This window comes from Crocuta crocuta, unplaced genomic scaffold (assembly GCF_008692635.1).
Source record: "Crocuta crocuta isolate KB4526 unplaced genomic scaffold, BGI_CrCroc_1.0 scaffold20, whole genome shotgun sequence".
Taxonomy (NCBI): Eukaryota; Metazoa; Chordata; class Mammalia; order Carnivora; family Hyaenidae; genus Crocuta; species Crocuta crocuta.
The window spans coordinates 8,251,618-8,274,996 of NW_027527932.1; the positions used below are offsets into that span (position 1 = coordinate 8,251,618).

Consider the following 23,379-nt stretch of genomic DNA (forward strand, 5'->3'; position numbering starts at 1 on the left):
CCCCCGCCCCCACGCCCCCGCCCAGGGCCCTTCCCCACCCAGAGCTGTGGGCAAAACTCGGTCCCGGGTTTCCTGTGGGCTGTGAGCTGGGGCCATTCTCATCTCCTAGAGGCCGCCCCCCCGCCCCCAGTCCCCTGCCATGTGGCCTTCCCATGGCTCACTCCGGCCTCACCAGCAGGAGAAATTCTACCCTACTATGCTGAGATGCAGTCTTACATGACATAACCCAGTAACACATCATAGTAGTGACAACTCATCACCTGCTCTGTACTCCGTGAGCCCCGCCCCCAACACAAGAGCCCTCCCAGCCATGGCCTCTAAAATGCTACTGCCTCCTCCCACAACGCACACGTCCATCCCCCACCCTTTAGTTCCCAGGGCAGTATGTGTGGCCATTTGAAATCTCAAATATTTCATAGATTCATCTTCTGTATTTCTGCTTCATCTCACCGTAATATAAGCCCCTCAAGGGAAGAACTTGCTGCCTGCTTTTGTTTACTAGTCTATCCCCCGCTGTAGAAGAGCAGAGCGGGTTAGCAATAAATATTTATTATGTAGGTTTCCTTTAAAACCCTCAGCATCTCAAGGTCTCCGATCCCACCGCTGACCTACAGATCACCACGCCCACTTTTCACTGCAGTTGCACTGCAAGGTTTCGTCACAGAGATGAAGCTAAATGTTCTCCTTCTCATGGTGCAAAAGCCCTGTGGTTTTAGTTTATCTAGAGTTTTATCAGCCAACCAAGCGGTGATAACGCCACACTGAATATCTGCAAAACCAGCGTTTTTATACTTCCGTGCAAACAGATACGTTCACTGTCTGGTTCCCAGCCTCAGAGAGGACTTTTATGTTTGTTTGTTTCTAATCTTAAGAATTCTTCAGTCAAAAAAAAAAAAAAAATGAATGGAGGGAACAGGAAGTAAACGCCAAACTGCTTTACTGACTCCGAGAGACCCATGAGTATGGGATTTGAACAAAGAGAGAAGGTATTCAGAAGCAACAAATAACTTGTCACTATAGTAATGCTTGTTACAGAACCATTATCCAGCTCATTTAAAAGAGTGTTACTTTTTGCAAGAGGTAGGGAAAAAGGCACAGCCAAATGCTATAAACGTGAAATACAACTCCATGTAAAACACACACTGGGTATCCATTTTACCTCATGTGCCTCTGGTTAGCAAAGTTGTTTGGACGATAAGAAAAATGTATATGCACTGAAAGCAATACGTACAAACCCAACTGCGAAGGCAGGCAAATTAACGACAGACTGATCACAAAGCTGACGTGCAGCTTGAAAATGTTTTGTGGCCTCCACGAAAATTAACCGAATGCTATTCAGGTGATCACAACTGATAAAAAGCAGCCTGGTTTTCTCATCTATCTTGTTTAAGCTCCCCCCTCCCTCTTGTTTATTTTACGAGCACCATTCCTCTTAATGTAACTCAAGAAACATTATTAATTCCTAAATTTCCCTTGCCACTGATAAATAAACATTCACGTCTGAATTCCTGGCCAGTTTCCACTTCTGGCTTCTCCCCTCTGACTATAATACAGTTTCCAGGTTAATGTGCCAAAAAATGGTGATTCTGACAAGTCATTCCTCTGGTCTTGAAGTGAGGGCGGCTCCCTATGGCCTCGCTTGTCAAGTTCATAGCCTTCCCCATGGCCTTGCTTGTCAAGTTCTTCTTCTGGATTAAGCCCTTCCTTGCGTCAATTTGGTTTCCATGTTAATTCTAAGACTCTGTTCACTTGACTCCAATCCTCACATCTGGCCACCACTCGCCCTGGAGTGATTGGCTGGAACAGCACAGATCCATGAGCGAAAACCACACACATTCAACCCCTATGCCCTGCTAACCGTAACAACACCTCTTTATACAAAGGACAGACTACTTCTCTTTTAGGAATAGAGTAAGGCTGAGCAAGAGAGAGCCTTCAGCATCTCAAAGTCTAAGTGTGAAGACAAATTTGGCCTTTCCCAGGTACCTTAACGGAACGTTCTATAGAGTCAGAATTGAACATGGACCCCAGGAATTCCCAACCCGGTACACACCTTGCATAATCCCAGGACAGTAAATATAATGGGTTTAACTAGGCTTAGGTATGTTCTATGGTGCACTAACCTGACGACGGTGAGATTATCTGGATGGGTCTCACCTCATCTCATAAATCCTCACACGAATCCTCTGTGACCAGCCAGAGAAACCCAAGAGATCAGAAGTGATCTGCTAGTGCTACAGCCAAACAGAGGGCACTTGAGAAGGCCCAGGGCAAGGAACTGCCAGTAGCTTCTAGAAATTTCCAGGAACTGAGGCTGATAGCCAGGACACAGGGACCTCAAACCTGACAAAAACACGGATGAGCTTAGAAACTGATTCTTCCCCAAAGCCTCCACCGAGAATACAGTCCGACCAACACACTGGGCATGAGACTGGGGGCAGGGGACCTGGCTGAGCCATGAAAGACTGGGGAGCCACACAGCTGTGAGCTAAGAAACGGCTGCGGGCGGAAATCTGTTACAAAGAAACAGAAAAACTAATATGCTTTCTTCCAGGCCAGCCTCTCTGTTCGCATGAAAATAACATAATCCTAAAAGCACCTCCCGGGATTATCCACCCAACTGTCCTCAGGGGCATGGATGTGTCATCAACAAGTAAAAAAGAAAGAAAAGCCTAAGAAGCGCTGAAGGAAATCTCTATCCTTCCTAAGAAACCACGAAATCTGAGGCCAAGCAGGACACACACATCTTTAACAATAGTGACTATTCTAAAGTACTGCATGTAAAAAAAGCAATGCTTCTCAGAAATGTTAAAATAGAAATTGGCCCTTCTGCAACGTACTAATGTTCACATCAATAAAAGCGACATCAACATTATAGCTTATTTAGGTTCCTATGATATATCTCTAGAACAGTGTTCATCTTTTATTCATCAAAATAGCAATGGACTATCTACCGTACGCAGTATCCTTTGTAAGTGCTTATTGACTGAGTCCAGGGAACGCGAAGGTTCACGTGTCATTCACATATTGTAAGAAAAAGTAAATATCAGAGGATGTTTGCCTATTGCTTTTCTTAAGAGTAAATATTTTATTATTAAACTATAAATATTTAGCATCTCATTTTGCTTTTAAAAGCAATTCTGCTGCAATTTCAATTTATAGACATCTGTTTCATTTCTATTCCATGCTAGGCTCTCAGCTAGGCACTAAAAACAGGTAAGTCTGCCCATGCTTTTCAGTAACAGTCAGGCTATTGAGAGAGAGAAACAAGCCTATGAAGAATTGAAACAGGGACTCCTGGGTGGCTCTGTCGGTTAAGCATCTGACTTTGGCTCAGGTCATGATCTCACAGTTCTTGGGTTCGAGCTCTGTGTCGGGCTCTGTGCTGACAGCTCAGAGCCCGGAGCCTATTTCAGATTCTGGGTCTCCCTCTTTCTCTGACCCTCCCCTGCTCATGCTGTCTCTCTGTCTCTCTCAGAAATAAATAAAACATTAAACAATTAAAAAAAAAAAGAATGGAAACAATTTAAACCAATACAGTATTATTATGTAGGATGTGTAAGATGCAGTATAACCTGAGAATTCTATAATGTTTGGGGTGACTGTAGTGAGCGATCAACTCAGAAAGTGTATATTTCATTTGTTTTTTGTAGTTTTTATTTTATTTTTTTTAGATTCCACATATAAATGAAATCATATGGTATTTGTCTTTCTTGGTCTGGCTTCTTTCACTTAGCACAACGCACTCTAGCTCCATCCATGTTGTCACAAATGGCAAGGTCTCATTCTTTTTTATGGCTGAGTAATATTCCTCAGCGTGTGTGTGTGTGTGTGTGTGTGTGTGTGTGTGTGTGTGTGTACGTGCATGTATGTGTGTGTGTATGCCACCTCTTCTATATCCATTCATCTATAGATGGACACTTGTGTTGCCTCTATATCTCGGCTATTATAAATAATGCTGCAATAAACACGGGTGCATAGATCTTTTTGAATTAGTATTTAGTATTTTGTTTCCTTTGGGTAAATCTTCAGTAGTATAATTATTGGGTCATATGTTTTTCTATTTTTAAATGTTTGAGAACCCCCACACTACTCCATACTACTTTCTGGATGGGCAAAACAGGTGACGGGGAGCGAGAGGTATAGGCCTACGGTTAGGAAATGAGTAAGTCACGGGGATAAAGTGTACCGCACAGGGAATATAATCATCGGTACTGTAATAGCACTGTGTGCTGACGGACGGTAGCTACACTTGTGGGCACAGCATAATGTGGAGACTTGTTGAATCACTACACTGTACATGAGAAGCTAAAGTAACACTGTCAACTATACTTCAATGAAAAAAAGAAATGGAATGAAATTAAAGACAAAAAAGGTTAGAGCAAAATAAAATCACAGAATTTGGGGGAAACAGTGTATATTTTCCTCCACTCCTCCCTCCCTCCATCCAAGACTATTAAGGGTTACAGAGAAACATCCGATCTAATTAACAGCGGTGACATTTGTTGTATGCCTAAGGATTGTGACCAACTGCATTTTTTTAATTAAAGAAAATTAGCTTTTCATGAAATACTTCTATCCACTGTCATCTACTTACATATGAAAGGTAGTTGACAGTTCTTAATCGCAATCAAGTTTGCTTATGTCTGAAACAACAACTGAGTACCACAAAATGGTGCCCATCCATGGGAAGGAAACACTACTTAGTCCACCATCTTCTAAAATTCCCCAACTAGAAACTTCTATTAAAACCAAACTGACTTCCCATAAAGAGTATATGAGAGTGTGACCTAAATCAAACACTAAACCTTTCTTTCTTGACCCAGCAATGTAAAATGAAAATAACCATGCTATTTGGGAGACAGAGTGATTATACTAGAAAATACTGAACATTACAGTTTAAAAGCACACACACACACACACTCAAGTATCTATCATACCAGTCTTGTTGGGAGGAAATAAAAATCTTAACCCCTATTACTCTACAAAGATTTTTCCTAAGTGAGAAATTTCCCCCATGATACGGCTTGTCTTTTGGCATTTATTTTTAAAAGAATGAGCTATGACTCTTTAGACAAGCTGTTTACAAATTCCACCACTAAAAATTATTCCTGAAAGAAATTTCTTAAACCCAGTTGTCAGATGTTTAACATCTGCTGTGTGAGCTAGACAGAGTCAGAGATGTAAAACGCAGTGTTTGGAAACAATAGGCACATAATGAATGCACTGACTTAAGGTAATGCAGCAAACAGTACCGAACCCAAGCCCTGAAATAGTTTATATAACTGTTGAGATGTGGCTAATAAACCCATGAAAAATTTAAAGGTGATAATATAAAACAATAACACAACACTGCTGAGAACTCTAACCTTAGAAATAAAGACGGTAAATTTTATGTTGGGTTTTTTTTTTTTTTTACCACCGCCAAAAATAAAACAGCAGAAAGATCCACTGATCACTCAAAACGAATTGTGAGGTCTTAAAGCAGTAAGTGCTATAAATTCATTTAGAGTCTTGTCTTTAAAGGAGGCCTGAGATGGCCCTTCAGTTTTGCAGACCACAGCATGTATTGCCATGACTTGGCTAAGTGAAGAAAAGGGAAGGGGGGCTCTAAGCCAGGGTGAGAGCAGACGAAATGAACAGGGTTTGCAAAGAGCATTCAAGATCTCAAGTAGATCAACAAAGCTGAGGGAGGTGGATTCCCAGTTGGAGAATCGGAATGGCTAGAAAGGTAAATCAGAGCTTGCCTATGGTAGATGGTGGGTGTCCATCCGACTCCATCTGCACCTTCTACCCCCACAGTCTATGGGAGTTAGTAAAAGGATTTTAAAAATGAAGGTAACAAGAAGACAGTATTTTATCAAGATGCCCCTATAAACAACACACAAGCTAGACAGGAAGTGGAACACCTGAGGGACGGGGTAGCCAACTGGAGACAGCTTTGGTGATGCCATGTGATGAAAGAAGATGGGCGCTTGGCTTGGAACTCAGTGAAGACAGAAAGAAAAGGGCAAATCGGAAAAAGTCAAAGAACAAAACTACTTAATTGGCAAATGCCCAGGAGTTGAGGTGATTCTCCGAGGTTTTCCAACGACAGGTCCTTAGGAACAGAAACTCAGTGGTTCTCCAGCCGAAAAGCTAGGGGAGATGCTGCTTTATTAGCAGGAAGATCTAGAGATCCATTCGTGTCCTCGTGAATTTGAGTTTGGGGTAGATTATCAGTTAAGTGAATCTAGCAAGTGACATCAATGTTGAGATAATCAATGTGTGAAGAATAGATGGGACCAGGCTTGAATGGGATGTTCCAGGTGAATAACGACCAAATGGCTGAGGGAAAGCCCTGGTGGATGCGTACATTTCAGTCATAGTAAGTAGATGGATAAAGAGGGCAGGAAAGGGAGGAGATGAGAGCCTCTGACCTAGCAGGACAACAGAAAACAGAGTAGCAAGTCCCAAGGTCCGGAGGTTAGGGGAAAAAAGGAATGAAAGCATCCCAGTTTTGTGTATCAGGATGGAGAACCTCCAGAAAGTACTGAAAAGAGACCGTGCCGAGGGAAGGCAGAGGGGAAAGAAAGGACCAGGGTGAGCACAAACAGGACAAGACAACCCAGGGACACGCTGTGAGGTACGAGGCAAGGAGGGGACCCCGCGGCGGAGGTGAGGGAGTCAGGGTTCATCAGGGTCAGAACAGTGAGAACAATGGTAACACTTTTTAAAACGAGACTCTGCAGCAGCACCAAAATATTCTCCACCAAGCCTGCACCAAAGGAATATTCAACGGTTCTATTTTTATCCTCGAAATACGAACAGATAATTTTCCTGGAATTTGCAGGTGCATCTGAAAGGGACTAGGTAAGAGAAAACCCACTGCAAAATAGTATTTGCTAAATCATTCACTGCTGACTGGCTTTGTGGTAATGAACTACGCTCAGGCACACTAGGGTTTCAGGCTGGGTTTAGGGATTATTAAGCAAGTATTTAGAGCCAAATGCTGAATTTCAGCAGCACATATATAACCCAGGGAGTGTGAATCCATTAAGCTTTTAGGCTAATAACTGTTCTGGTAGAAGTTGAAAGAGAGTTAAAAGAAAGAAGTTAAAGTTTAAATTAAGTCCCACTTTGACATTCACTTTTTTTTCAAAATTCTCAAATTGGTGACCAAGCACAATAACCTCCTCCATGAAGAAGCTATTTTTAAAAGCTAAAATCTCGAAATAGCCTCTTAGGTATTACAAGAGAGCAGTCATTTACCAAAACAAGTATAAACTGTACAAAGACAGAATTCCTCTATTACTGTTTGATGGGAAATGACCTCTTCAAAGATTTACTAAGTATCGTTGTTTGATTAACATCAGTTTAAAAAAAAGACAGACCAAAAAAGAGAATATGACTAATTGCAATCTCAGGAAGCCTCTAAATGCCTCTGGTGAGCTGCTGTGCCTCAGCGACTAGAACCACAGCTCAGGCCTAGTGGCCTCCAGGGTCAACACTGAGGACACAAGAAGAAGAAACAAACATGGCAGCTCACATGTTGAGGAGTTTACACACTACAGTTTAGGAGTATACACCCCAGTCCTCAAACCTCACGACAAGCTTCCTACCACAGACCACGATGCCAAAACTCAGGTAACTAATATTTTCCTCTTCCCTACAGATAGGCGGGGACTGCTGGATGAGAAATACTTCCACCATTTGAAGGCCTTCAGGACGTTCATGTCACTGCTTCCCCACAATGTAGAGTATCTCGTTCTCATACAGTCTTTACTGTTTTCAAGGGAAAGACATCTACTGAGTTTCCATTTTTACTCAGTCACTCCTGGAAGACCATTTCAGTATTGTTTGAAAACGCTCTCCACCATCACCAGTATTTTGTCTTTGTAACCCTACCACCCGACTTTCGTCTGATTTGAAAGTGTGTTAACATCATGGTTACCCAACAACATTAGCTCTCGAAATCTATCACATACGTGTAACAGGCTCTCAGGTCAAGCTGTAAGACCTGAAGACCTATGTACCATAACGCAAATTCTCACCGGCATTTGTAAAGCCACCAAGCACTGCATAATTCATTGGATAGTGATCGCTAATAACCCATCACCACACAGCCATCACTTGGCAGAATGGTACAGGCTAGTGTAAGCCTGGTATTTTGAACCTTACACCTACTAAATGCTGACTTGACATAAGTTATCTTCTTGCAAAGGTGAATGTGAGTAGGTGATATAAGTTGAAGATTAAGAAATGGTAATGCATTGGTATTCACATCACAATGGTAAGATGTGCACATGGCTTTCCTTCTTCAAATCGCTGCTCTAAGAGGATTCCTAAAGTTGAAAGGGCAAGGAAGAGACAGATGTAGAAATGGTGCTAATACATACTGTTTATTCTGGGTTTGTTAAGGGGTGACTACGTACTTAAATAGGGCTCTTGGTATACACAGTGTAACAGAAAGAACATAATGTATGGAAGTACGAGGATTCACTTTACATCTGAAAGTTAATGTTTGGGCTCCTACAACATTTCTGTGCCTCAATTCCCTCATCTGTGAAATGGGCACTCATCAGAATTGCCACAAAACATACAAAAAATTTCTGAGAATGTAGAAGTCCTAGAAGACTGGATTACTGGACCATGGACTGGGTATTAATACATAATATGGGTTGGATCAGGAAACAGTTCAATCCATTCCATTTGGTGACTATTTACAGAGCATCCATTGGGTGTCAAGCACTGCTCTAGACCTTGGGGAGAGAGAGAGCAGTCCACAGACAAAACTTCCTGTCCTCACAGAGCTTACCATAAACCTCTACTAGTCAATATTTGCACGGAAGAACCACACACCATCAAGGGAGACTATGATTATGCGGTCAGAGAGGGAACACCACTGTGCAGCCATGATTGCAGCTGATGCATCCAGAGTGGCTTTGAGCGGCTAGACAATGCAATTCTAGTGTGCTCTGAACCACACAACGAGGCATACTCCGTGCAATACGTCCCCTGTAATAAACGTGGTCATAACTATTCTAACTGCACAGACGCACGCCACACCGACTTACTGTCAGATTACAATTAACACACTTCACTAATTTTTAAGATAACTTTTTAACAGACTCTTTAAGCTTCAACTTCTAACTAATTAATGCTGCTTAAGAAGAGAGCTTTATTTTACCTAGTTAACTCATGATTTCCTAACCCTAAATAGTATACGTGTTACATAACCTATTTACTACTGAGCATACTTAATGGACACAGCAGTTTGAGGGCTTTGTTTCCATTCCTCCACACCGTATTCTGTCCGGTCCCATGAGAATTTCCAAGTGCTACCTGATTTTAACCAGAAGTGGTACTTCATTAATGAGTGTCCACAAATCTCTACAATCTGACATATTGAGTGAGCTGTGTTGGCTTGAAGCTAAGGGCGAGCTGAAATATTTCACATTGGCTTTTATTTTGGGACTTTGTTGGGTGAGGTCTATAATTTGCAAAATTACTAAACTGATTAGCTTGTAATTCTAAGACCCACAGTCTGGCCAACCCACGTCCTTCTAAATTAGAAATTAGTACAGGGACTTATTTTGATTTTTCTGTTGCAATCCTAACATCTTCTTTACTTACCTGGTAGCCGCTATTTCATGTGGGCATTTTAGCACCTAGAGGTCTGCTATGTAAAATATTTCTTTCTTTCATTTCATTCAAAGGTAGCTTTGATACACTAAGGTGAGCTTATAAAGCACGAATGATGATCATAGGTATAATATATTGTCTACATGTTCATGAAAGTTTCCTAAATAAGGCTGTCAGTTAGTGTACAAAGGGCTGGACATACATCTGTACAGGCTGTGGACTATGCAATCTAAGAGAAGTCATGGCCATGGTGGTCTATGCGAGTGACCCCCTAAGAACGTACATGATTCATCTGTACGTCTATGCGGTGCCTCAGAGCACCCAAGCATCTAGGGAAGAATCGATGCTGCTGCAGAAGGTAATTCCCAAGTAGCACAGAACTTTACTCAAGCCCCTCCCACCCCAAATGTATTTAAGCACCAGACAAATAGTCGTCACATTCATTGGTTCAAATACCTCCCATGAAAAAGTAAATGTATATTCACCAAATACAAAGGAATCAGTGACTATTAGACTAATTTTTTAGACAGAAAGTACAGCATATCATTTAGGAGAATGGAATTCTAGAATCAGCCTGATTACATGCAAGTCCTATTTCACTACTGTTTGCCGTGGAACCCTAGACAAGCTGTTTTACCTCTCGGTGCCTCAGCTGTTTCACTTATAAAATGGGGATAATGGCAGAGCCTACCCCAGAGCAGTTAGGAGGATCGAATGAGATTAATACACGCACAGAACGCAGAACAGCGCCCAACTATGGTGACCACTGCCGAAAGTGTTCAGACTGGGAGTTAGTATCATTGGGTAGGAAAATCAAAGCAGAGAGAGATTACACAATTTGTCCTAAGTTTAAAAATTAGTCAGTGACTTATTCCGGAAAGAAAAGTAGAACTCTTGATCTACAAGACACAGTGTTCATGAAACCACACTACTTTATTTATTTTATTTATTTATTTGAGAGAGAGAGAGAGAGAGAGAGAGAGAGAGAGAGATCCCAAGCAGGCTCCACACCTGGCTCAGAGGCCCACTCAAGGCTCCATCTCACAACCGTGAGATCATGACCTTAGCCAAAATCAAGACTCCCACGCTTAACCTACGGCACGATCCAGGCGTCCCAAAACCATACTGTTTATATCCCAACTTTCAGACAAAGGTAAAACCCACGACTTGAAGTACTTATTACATCTGAAAGAGTAAACATCCGTGAACATGAATGTTTTGATCACTGACATGCGTCGTCCTGAGCAGGCCACTGGGGCTGATGCCCTGGGCATTCTGAGGCCACGTGCTGCCGGCGCCAGGCTGACATTTACTAGCTGCTTCTCCTCGCAGGGAGAGGCTCACTCTGTGGACAAACAACTCCAGTTTACACAATCAGCCATCAATAAGACTTGCAATCCTGCAAGGAAATAATTGTCCAAGAGCTCTAGCGTCCTGCCCGGGCAAGGCGTTTACTGCTTTCATTCACGTTCTTTAAATATCAGCCAGTCTCTGGTGCCCTATACTCGTATCCTGGAAAAACCCTCTCATTCGCTACAGTGCAAACAGCATCTGCCTGAGGGAGAGGGATGTGTTCTAAAGATTGAAGTGTCACTCAAAGTCTCCAGGGCCAACAAGAGCTAGGCCCATTTCCACGGTGTAAAGTGGGACAGCTAGAAATCACAGAAAGGCTCGGCATGCTAATGAACGGATGCTTTTTATCTATTTCAATTCTTCTGGAAGGATCCGGGGAGATTTGATAAAGAGCCTGACTTGGGGCTTGATCTCATGAACCGTGTGATCATGACCTGAGCTGAATCAAGAGTTGGACACTCAACCGACTGAGCCACCCAGTGCTTCTATAGATTGTAGCTTTCAGATAGTGGAAAACAATCTGATACATTGGAGACAAGTTCCTCACCCACATTTTCATCTAGCGTATTAGAAAGGGCAGTCCTGCCCCGGAAACTCTGGCACCCGGGGGGTTCACACATTACTTGGATGTCCAGAGTACCTCTAAAACCGTTCTATAAAGGCCGTGTTAGCATTACTAACCAGTTCCCACCACTTACGGAAGGAGATAGGGAAAGCTCACTGAGAAAAATTACAATGTGCATTGCAGAAAATCCAGGTAAACCAGAAGGGCGAATAAACTAGAAGCAGACATGTGGCGTCAACCGATCTGTGTGAAAAGCAGCCAAAACCGAAAATAGGTCACACAGTATCATCTCTGCTTGACTTTGACATTTCACCCACAATCCTCGTTACTGTTGCTTTCAGCTACAAGATCAAAAATCAAAACAAACAAAAAAAAAGCACCCAAACCCTGTTTCTCAACAGCTTAATAAAAATGCATATGTACTACTTTTAAATCAATTAATATCTGAGAGTTTAAAATGTCTTCATCATAAACGCATTAGTGCAACATCCTGGATCAAGTACACAGTCCAGGATCTAAAAAGAAGGAATAACATTATTCTCAGTCCCATAACATTACTTGTTCTAACTTACCCCCTGAGTGCAATGGCCAAGTCAAAAATGGTATCTCATGGAAGCAGAGAGATCAGAATCTATTTCTCTGCATGGTAAACACAGGAGGTTAAGGCTTGGAGGATATATACACAGCCTATCTGAGGTCAAATCCTGCTGAGAACGGAAGCTAGACCCCTGCGTATTCCCTACGAGACAGACTCAGAGGTAAGGAAATACGGTTCATTTTTAGTGCCACTTCCAGACTTAAAGCAGAAGTGACGGTTTGCCCACCATCAGATTACTGCAGGATTACCAAATCCTAGAGCTAAAAATGGACAAAATGGTGATACAGTAGTTTACACAGCGTCCTCACTTATCAGATGCTTCACCCCAGGAAGGGTGGCGGACCCCAAGTTCTTCCTCCACCAACCAGCGTAGCCCCAAACCTCGATGCCACGTGGTTGTGATGGCTGGCCATCACTAGGGTGAGTGACGTGCACCACCCAGGGTGATGCCCTCACCTTCCCTATCTGGCAATGCCACTCCCCAGCTTACGGTGCACCTGCTATAACTTCCTCCAGCTGTGGCTTCCCTAAGTAGACAGAAGTACAGAATACTGACCAATCCAAATGAGGGAAGGGGGGCACCCAGCAGCTTATCAACTCGCTAACATGTTGGCTGAAATATCACTGCCAATTAAGTGATGGGGACCACCCAAAATATCTCATCACAGTGGCATGTTTTAAGGTAAAAGGGCGAAGAATAGCAGAAGAATAGCACGGTGGGAAACATCACCATGTTTTACATGAAAAGGATGGTCTTATTTCTTGCTGGAATGAACATTTCCACTTAATGTTTATTCTCGTGGTTAAGTTACTATGATGGACCCTAGCAATTCAGCTTTCCCCATTTCTTTTCTTTTCTTATTTTTTAAAAATGTTTATTTAGTTTTGAGAGAGAGCGAGACAGAGCAGGAGCCGGGCAGGGGCAGACAGCGAGGAGACACAGTCCGGGCTCTGAGCTGTCAGCCCAGAGCCCAATGCGGGGCTCGGACTCACAAACCATGAGATCATGACCTGAGCCGAAGTCGGGCGCTTAACCAACTGAGCCATCCATGTGCCCCAGCTTTCTCCATTTCTAACCTCCCGCTTAAAACAAGAAATTGTGTGCATCGGTTGCAAACATTTATTTTATCAACCATCATATGGCAACAAGGCTGCTGAAAAAAGGACTGAAGAGAAAGGAAAAATATCACAGGTGGACATTTTTAAGCCTAGTTGAATATGGAGTTTAAAAATGCTAGTCCTGGGGAGCCTGGGGGACTCAGTCGGTTAAGCATCCGACTTTCGCTCAGGTCATGATCTCGCGGTTAGTGGGTTTGAGCCCCATGTCGGGCTTTGTGCTGACAGCTCAGAGCCTGGAGCCTGTTTCAGAGTCTGTGACTCCCTCTCTCTCTGACCCTCCCCTGCTCACGCTGTCTCTCTCTCTCTCTCTCTCTCTCAGAAATAAATAAAACATTTGAAAAAATTTTTAAAAATCATGTGAACGGAGTACTAGGAATACGATTTCAAGACGTGATCTCAACGGGATCCCGTATCGATAAGACTTTCTACACGGATGTGAAGGGGTCCCAAAGGGAACAAGCAGAGCTGGTTACAAAGGTCGTTTCTGGAACTGCCTTCGGCGGGTGCTTCAGAGTCGCCGTCGCCCCTCTGCCAACCAGCATGGCATCAGACAGGTAGTAAGCGTGTCACGTGCATTGAGGGAAAGGAGTTTTGAGTCTCTGAGTCAAATTAAGACTAATCCAAGCTCTTTGTGTTTTGAACGTGACCCACTCGTAGAAGGCTCTCAGGCCTTTCCCCCCGCATTCTTAGCGTGAGGATGACTCCGGGCTCAGTTTACCTCCCTGAAGCAGGGCCAGTGAGGAGGCCCTGGGCTGGCCAGCCAGCAGGGTAACCGCGGTCCAATCTCAGACACTGCAGGCAGCACTGTGAAGAATCACCTCAGAGGCCCACAGGGGACGTCCTTCTAACTAACACAGTGGGGACATGGTTTCTTTGGCTCCCTTGGCGAATTTCTTTATAACATAAGCCTATGTATTTATTTTGTGTGTGTGAGAGAGGGGAGGGACAGGAGACGGGCAGAGAGAGAGGGAGAGGGGGAGAGAGACCCCACCCAGGCAGGCTCTGCCCTGTCAGCACAGAGCCCGATGCGGGGCTCGAACACACGAACCCATGAGACCATGACCTGAGGCGAAACCAAGAGTCAGAGCCAGAACCGACTGAGCCCTCAGGGAATTTCGATCAAGACATCTCTGTGACCCGGCGGAAGGCTAAATTTACAGAAGTACAGGATTAGGTGAAATCTGGCCGATTAAGTGTGTTGCTTTCAAAGCCCAACCGTTCCATCGGTCCGTACTGGGGATGCCCGAGACATGTCTGCTATGTAAACTGCTAGATGAGCAAATACAAACGTGTGACTGTTCAGGAAATCCAGGGCCAGTTCCGTTCCTACAGGCCCCCAATAAGGGAAATCTGTCCAGTACAGGCGCGGGTACGGACAATCAGTTTCAACAGGATTTAATGCACTAGCTACTTTCCCTAAATATTTTCATTACCTAAAAATACTGCTGTTAAGAATAACAACAGAAAATGGTATCTTTGCTGAATTCTTACAAATATCCTAAGCAGAGGCGCCTGTAAAAATGTCTCACTTTTCTCCTCTCTAAAATCAGGGAGTTGAAGCGAAATCAGCAATATCTGTATCTCTTTTTTTTAAATATTTTATTTCTGAGAGAGAGAGAGAGAGAGAGACAGACGAACAGGGGAGGATCAGAGAGAGAGGGAGACACAGAATCCGAAGACAGGCTTCAGGCTCTGAGCTGTCAGCACAGAGCCCGACGCGGGGCTCGAACCCACGAACCGCGAGATCATGACCTGAGTGGAAGTCGGACGCTTAAGCGACTGAGCCACCGAGGTGCCCCGGCAACATCTCTATCTTAAACACGCCATGATGTCATATGCAGATATGACGCACCTCCAGTATAGAGAGCAGCCGGCAGTAATGTGCCCAGGGCCGACAGGGAGGCACCTGACCTGCGGTGAGTAACATCTGAGATCTCAAAAGTGAGAAGAGGCGACCACAAATTTATAGGTCATCAGTTGTCACTCAGGGAGAGAAAGACCTTTTGCAACAGGAACAATTATCTTCCTGGTAGGACCTTTTGAAGATTCACTGGTGAGCTACTAGGTCAGAACAATCTAGAATTCGTTTGGGCCCTACACCCTGCGTTTCAAACCCAGACCGTCCCTGCCCGTGTCATGTCCTGGTGATGCCTATCTGTCCAGCTGACAGAGAAAGGAAAGCAGCCTCTGAGATAAAATGCTAACCATGGAGGGGGAGAGGTGGGCCTGGGCGACAAACGAGAAAAAGAGAAAAGACACGTCTGTTTTCCAATTCTAATTAACATAGGAAATAAGTCAGAAAACACAGCCAAAGAACGGAACCCATTGTAAAGGGACGTGACGATAAGAGCTTCAAAGATTATATAAACACAGTTCTGCTTGTTGAAACAGAGCCTCATCTGTATCACTGAAGAGTGCGACTTAAATCGGAAACATTCGAAATCCATACAACCAGCTTCCTTTTAAAGAAGGAAAGCCAAATTACATATTTGAGCATGAAAACCTGAAAAAGGGCTACATACTTTTTTCTTTCAAGAATCCCGTGTAACAATTAGAATTTATTTACTGTAGATAACAGGCTTTGTAGGTTAATGGGAGCCTAGGATTATAAAATCAAAATGGAAAAAAAAGTTACCATGTAGTTAATGCCCCTTGTACATGAAAGGCATACCAATTACTTAGTTGTCTTCCCAAAAATCCTGAAAAACTACAACATACCATCAGATGTTTTTCTTCTTCAACTAAACAACACAAGGAAGGGAGGGAGGGAGGGAGGGAAGAATATCAGAAAAAATCTAGGAAAATCTAAGTTTACATTAAAGAAATACAATAAAAAAAATAAAATAATGAACAGGACACTCAGTACTTGGTAAAGAAAAACTCAAATACTTCCAGGATTTGAAGAACAGTATATTACATATGCAAATATATTCCTGTTTCGATGGTTTGCTCTTCAATGGTTACTCAGGTCAGATCTATGCCAAAACCAAACAAGTCTCCGTGAGAGTTTAAACCGCAGGTGACCCCGGGGTGGAGGGGGTCAGGGTACGGATAGGAGGGACTCACTAACATCTCACTGGCAACAGCGACTAAACTATCCCCTGGTTTCCAGAAACATTCACTGGTCACTGCTACACATTTTGAGAAGTAGTGGCCCTCTTTTTACTTGTTTAATCTCAGGGCAAACCATAATCTATGTGCAAACATGTAACAAAGTCCAATCTTTTAAATTGTGCAAATCTCCAGTGGAAAAAAAAATCAGAATGATTAGGTCAACTGATATTCAAGTACAAAAACTTTTAAAAATCAGAATGAAAAGAGATGAATGTCTACTGCTGGGAAGGATACTAAGTCAGTTCAGGAGTTACGTACAGTGCTGGGTTTTTCTGTTTGTTTGTTTGTTTTTAAAGTTTATTTCCTTATTTAGAGAGAGAGAGCATGCAGGGGAGGGGCTGAGAGAGAGGGAGAGAATCCAAGCAGGCTCTGCATTGTCGGTGCAAAGCTCATTGTCGGTGCAAAGCTCATTGTCGGTGCAAAGCTCACACGCAGAGCCCAAGGCGGGGCTTGGCGTCCTGAACCGTGAGATCATGACCTGAGCCAAAGTCAAGAGTTGGATCCTTAACCGGCTGAGCCACCCAGGCGCCCCCGCAGGGCTAGATTTCCATCGTGAGGAGTAAACGCTGGCAGATAAGAGAAGTCTGATTTCAAACAGACCTCACACTTGTGGCGAAGCCTGGGTCTTTCCTGCAAATCACAACCACAGTGGTTTCCTCTCCGCCAGAACCCGGTGATGTTCATAGAAGCAGAATGTTTTCTTCCCAAACGAGCTGACGACTGATGGAGCGAAGGACACAGACAAAACCCTTCTAAGACGTGGATTTAACTCAGTAGCAGAGATGCAGCACCATGGATTCTAACAGGGAAGCGGATGACTCACTCCCTCAGGTGTTTCGGGAACAGAGGGAGGGTCCCCCAGGGTACAAGTCACATCGGAAAGGGCAGCGGTGGTGGTGTTATTGCCCAAGGCTCGTTGCTGCCGTTAGTTTGAATTCATATCAGGACCTCTGAAGATGACACGCGGGCCACCGCACAGGGAACACGAGAGCAGGGACAGACAGGTTTGCTGAAGCTCCATCTCGAAAACAGACAGTAGGTGGGGGGTGGGGGAATGAAGGAAAGGCATGGGGGCAGATAGGGAAGGAAGGGGGGCAGAGAGAGAGAGAGAGAGGCAGCAAGAAAGATGAGGTGGACCCCAGCCCATCAGTATCCTAAACTTGAGACAGAACAAAGAAAGGGCGCCTGGGTGGCTCATTCGGTTGGGTGTCCAGCTTCGGCTCAGGTTATGATCTCACTGTTCGTGGGTTCGAGTTCCCTCATCGGCTCTGGGCTGACAGCTCAGAGCCTGCAGCCTGCTTCCAATTCTGTGTCTCCCTCTCTCTCTGCTCCTCCCCCACTCACGCTCTGTCTGTCTCTCTCAAAAACAAATAAACATTAAAAAAAAAGACAGAACAAAGAACTAGTACCACTGCTTTCAAATGCAGACAAAGTATCACCCCCACTAAAGGGTCTCTAATTCTAGTTTAAACTCTATTACAGTCAGAGGAAAGGCAAATTTGAAAAGTCATCATATTCTCAGTATCCTAACAAAGGCATTTTCGGTTCTCCAATTGCCTTTGCTGGGTTTTTAATTCAGTTCCCAGCTGCACTGAGCATGCCTGGTGCTGAGCACGACAGGCCTCTATGGCCAGAAGGGCTCAAAGACAGTCACATCCTAAGGTCACTCACAATCACTTGAATTATATACTCTGTCTTTTAAAAGACGGTCTTAAGCCACAGAATGTCATTTGTTTCAGGTGTACCCAAAGCAAACATAAAAAAAAAAGTGGGAAGAAATTCTCCAATACACCAAGGATTCAAATGTGCCTTGGTTCCGATATAGGAAAAAGAATGTCAGAGATGTTTCTGTAAGCCCCACTTAATTTATGTAGAGTAGAGTCAATGTTATTAGAGTTCAGTTTGCTTTCAATTTTACAAAGTTTGGAACAACCATGTAATATGGGTAGTAATGCTTCAGTACATTTAATACTTAAGAATGATAAAGGAAAGGCACTGTCTAATGAGAAAGACCAAAATATTTACACATATGTAAATACTATCAAAGACATATGTAGGCAGGCTAATAGATTCTAATATTATTCAAGATCTAATATCTTTACTCTTAAGGTAGTTTTAAAATTTCATAAAAACTCAAGCAAAGGCTGCCCTTCATATTTAAAAAGTTAGACACTAATAAGAATAAAATGATTAGAGGAGTATATAACTCAACTATTTGCTCCAATAGTTAACCATAAACAAAGCCTTTTTGAGTTAACTTTTTTATAAAATGCTTACTTATTTTTGAGAGCGAGAGCGTGTGTGTATGTGAGCAGGAGAGGGGTAGAGAGAGAGGGACACACAGAATCCCAAAAAGGCTCCAGGCTCTGAGCTGTCAGCGCAGAGCCCAGCACGGGGCTTGAACTCACGGACCACAAGATCATGACTTGAGCTGCAGTCAGACAACCAATCGACTGAGCCACCCAGATGCCCCTTGAGTTAACTTTCATGCCCAAGGTGTAGACAATGATTTAATAAGCTAATGATGAGATTTTAAATAATGTCAAGTTGTCAGTAAATACGTTCTGTCTGGTTGACACATTGAACTTGTAGCTGCTCTTGTCTTCTACTGTTAGATATTAGCGAGTGTTCAGGGTCACAATCTCTGTCCCATTCTGTATGCACCTGCTGATAATGCTATTATTCTTCTGACCATGACCACTAAGGGCTACCGTATGTTGAGTGCGCTATGTGCCTGGCATGATGTATTTTACAGTTGATTCTTGAACAACTTGGGGTTGGGGCCCCAATCTCTGAGGCAGTCAAAAATCCACATAGAGCTCTTTGTTCCCCCAAAACCTAACTACTGAGAGGCTCTTGTAGACTGAAGCCTTACTGATGACATAAAAAAAATCGAGTAACTATATTTTGTATGTTATATGTACTACATACTGTATTCTTACAATAAAGTAAGCTAGAGGAAAGAACGTGTTAAGAAAAGCATATGGAAGAGATATGACATTTACAACACTGCATAGATATACTGAAAACATCTGCATAGAAGCGGACCCACACAGTTCAAACCTGCGCTGTTCAAAGACCACCTCATTTAATGCGTCACCAGGAGAGGTAAACACTACTCTCTCCGCTCTGCAGAAGGTGATGGCACCAAGAGCCACTAAGCATTCCACGTGTGCCCATCTACGTTGCAACTCAGTAATAACTCACTTAATGCTCACAAAGATCCTAGGAGACGGCACTACTATTACCCCGACTTGACAGATGTAGAAACTGGGGCACCAAGCAAAGAGCCTTCCCAAGATCACCTACATCATGTCACAGAGCACAGATGCTGACCTCGATCCACTGAACGCCAAAGCCACAATCTGACTTACCAACCCAAGGAATCTGACTCTCCGCTGCCTGTCGTCCATACTGCCTATGCTAAGGGCTGTAAGAGCAAACAGAAAAGGGCAGAGCTGGTGTGGTCAGAGCTGGACGCCCTAATCCACACGCCAACTCATAAATCTGGCTGCCCCCCTACCCAACCCTGAAGAAACTCACAAGGAGGAAACTGAAATCTGGCCTCGAAGCTGGCACAGCTCAATGGTCCCAGGAGCATGGGACCCAAAGGCCAGGGCTTCTCACTGCCCAGAGCACAAGGCATCCCAGAATAAAGAGCCCTGCACAGATGCCTTATGTCCATTCAATGGTCACCAACCGCCATGCGCCCAGCCACACGAGGCTCTCAGTTACTGAGCTTAACAAGCCAGGCACCTGCCTCACAGCCAACAATGTAGGGAAACAAACAACTGAGGAAATGATGGAATGAGGGCTTTGGAATCATGGCAAATTATTTTTGGATACGGTGGGGAGGGGACTTCCGGGGGAGAGGGTGCATTCTAACAGTGTGTGAGGACGTTAACAGAGTCTGAAGGAAAAGGTAATAGGGAACCGAGTCTCGGAAGTGTTAGGCCAGGAGAGAGGTAAGAGGCAGCCCCTCTAGGAAGAAGACCCCGGCGCTGGCAATGAGCTGACTCACTTCACAACCATCAACCTGGGGACAGACAGAGGCGCTGAGAAGACACGAGTCTCATGTCCCGAGAATCATGCTGGGGTACGTTTACCACAGAAAAGGTTTTCAGCTTGGGGAGAAGTTCCCCATTCCCACCCAGCACCCAAGAGGAGGGTGCTGGCACTTGATGGGCCACGCCGGAGCCCAGGCTCCCTTGGGAATACTGCAATGCCTGATGCATTCTTACTGCAAGGTGGCCTAAGTAATAGCTTGACGACAGTACTACAAAACAAGAACATGAACCAAGCACACGGGAGCACCAGCGGCCCCCACCTCACAGAGGCTGCTGTTCCCCTTAGCAGTGACCGAGAAGGAGAAATAAATGAGGAGCTTCATTCCGCAGAAAATACGAAACTACTTTACCCCTGATATTTTTGCCAACTGCTTTAGGGCACTTATTGCAGACCGGAGGCCTCTATTAACTACATGACTCCATGCATGGAGAGGAAAACAATGGATCTGTTTGCACCTCAATTTAGGCAGTATTATCTCTAGGGAGTGGCTTTGGTGTAGAGTCGCATTCTGGTTTATAGAGCTATAATATTTCATTTTTGTGCCATCTCTTTATTATGTGAGTGATTGGAAAAAACACACCACACCTCACACCAAGTGAGCACACTTACAAGTTTGCCGGTCAGGGGACAGCACACCGCTGCTCCCTTACTCACCCCGTGAATGACTGAGGTGCTAACAGTTCAAACTGGGGAAGCTAAGTATCCACAGAATTCACAAAAAGCCATCGTATGCAAACACCCAGGCAACTTCAAAATGGGCGGGGAGAGCCCAGGGGTTTCACCGGGGACACTGGGGACAGGGACAGTCAGGGGCAGAGACCAGCAGATACCGTGGTCAGGTAGGCGGCAGGTCCAAAGAAAGAGGGGCTGTCTAGCAATTTCCTCCATCCCCGCCAGGACATGAAAGACAGGGTGGAGGGTGTGAGCCCAGGCCAGCGAGCTGCACCATGCGACAGACTTCACAAGCAACTGCTGGATGAATGCATGTAAAGAANAGGAAGGGGGAAGAGAGAAAAGGGAAAGGTGCAGAGAATGGAGGAACGGAAGGGAGGAAGGGAAAGTAAATCAGAATGGAAAGGGTGGGCAGGTGGTGAAAGACGACGCTTAAATCCTGGTCAACAAATAAAAGGTTGGATATACTTTATGATCATCAGGGTTACACATACATTTAATAACAAAAGTTAAAACACGGAATTACCTTTTATTTCCCTCTCAGACCTCAGAGTGTCCTGTTAGCGCTCGATTCAAGACGCGGAAAGAACAGAGTAGGCGCTCTGGATGTCCAACTGGGGATTCCTAAGGGGATTCCTAAAAGGAAAAGGACACGTGGAAATTATTCTGGAGAATAAAAGTGATTCACTTTGAAAGTATCGTTAAAAATACGACCGTATTTCACTGAATAACAGAGACCGTGTATTTCCTAATATCCCTGGGAAAAAATTGAGCCCAAATTTCAAATATGGCTGCTCTAGCAAATTTCAACCCTAGGGAGGGCTTTGTGTGCGTGTTTACTGGAAAGCAAGCCCAACAAGGAGCCTGTGTACCATCTGCAATCTGCCTAGAGCCCCCTCCCAGATGGCTTTATGGCAAACTCAACGCCCCCACAAGCCTTGTCAGTCAATTCTAGTCCCCAAAACCATGCAGGAAATGAGGGAACTTCTTCACGAACAACTGGATCACTGGGCAAGGAAACACATACGCTTCGGGGATTCTGTTAACGTTTGTAAGGGAATAAAATACCACGAAAGGGGCGTTTTTGCTTGTCCCGTTCTCCAAATGCAATTAAGCATGAGCTCTCTCTCACACACACACACACACACACACACACACACACACACACACACACACACACACACACACACCCCTACTTGTCCCAGGGCTTCTTTGTCTTGGAGCCTGGACAGACCTTGGAGGCAACATGGTCCCACACTGTGAGCACACGATGTTTCATTTTTAGGAAGGAAACAATGAACACTGACCGGGCATGCAGGCAGCCCAAGAAACAATGTGATTCCATTTCACAAAGGGGGGGAAGAAACAGAGAGTCCAATCTGTAAGTCTGTCTGACACATAAATGCTTTCGTTACACTTGGATATACTTGGATCAATCATGAAAGTGCTTGTTATCTACACATCTGGCAACTCAAAAGAAAATACCGGGGTGGAAAACGGAACCGTCTTCTCTTGCATCTGCTTTCCTTGCATACCATGAATCCAATGAACTAGATCTTTTTTTACTTGAGAGGGGGAGCTGGAGACAGGAAAGGAAAACACATTGACTGTAATAGGTATCTTTTTTTATTGAGATCTACTGTGTAGTTTGCATGGATATAGGAGTAAGCAATAGTAAAATTTTAAGGAGGCACTTGGGACTTCAACAGACAGTGGCTAAGATCCACGTTATTAAGGTCGATGCCAACTTCCCCCCCATCATTATTATCTCCTTTCTGGAGTGAAACGTAATGAACCATAGATAAGCCGGAAGTTTATTAGTAAGGCTGCAAATCTTGACCTAGATTTTGCATAGCTTTAAAAAAAATAAAAAGAGAGCCTGAAAATTCTATTTAAATAACAAGGAAGACTGACACTTCCCACGCTCACTTTTAAAACTTTCAAAACAATCCACTTTCCCCTGTATCTGACAAGGTTCAACAAGAACCTAAAGTAAAAATTCGTGCCAGATCAAAATAGAAACAAGAACTCCAAGTTCTACAGCTCGTTTCAATTGTTTACTACCTGCAGTGTAAGACTTTATTTGGGGGCGCCCGGGTGGCTCAGTCAGTTGAAGGCCAGGCTCAGTCGGTTGAGCGTCCGACTCCAGCTCAGGTCATGATCAATTCATAGTCTGTGAGTTCGAGCACTGCGTCAGGATCTGTGCTGACAGCTCAGAGCCTGGAGACTGCTTCCGAGTCTGTGTCTCCTTCCCTCTCTCTCCTTC

At 44.1% G+C, this 23,379-nt stretch overlaps 1 long non-coding RNA gene across 1 annotated transcript in view; it reads right to left on the bottom strand.

Annotated features, from left to right (window-relative positions):
• Positions 1–21,733, bottom strand: part of LOC144221343 (uncharacterized) — a 110,950-nt gene extending 89,217 nt beyond the window's left edge. The window contains exon 1 of the long non-coding RNA XR_013332039.1: positions 21,640–21,733. This is a non-coding gene — a long non-coding RNA (uncharacterized LOC144221343). The remainder of the gene's footprint in view (positions 1–21,639) is intronic.
• Positions 21,734–23,379: the final 1,646 nt, after the last annotated feature.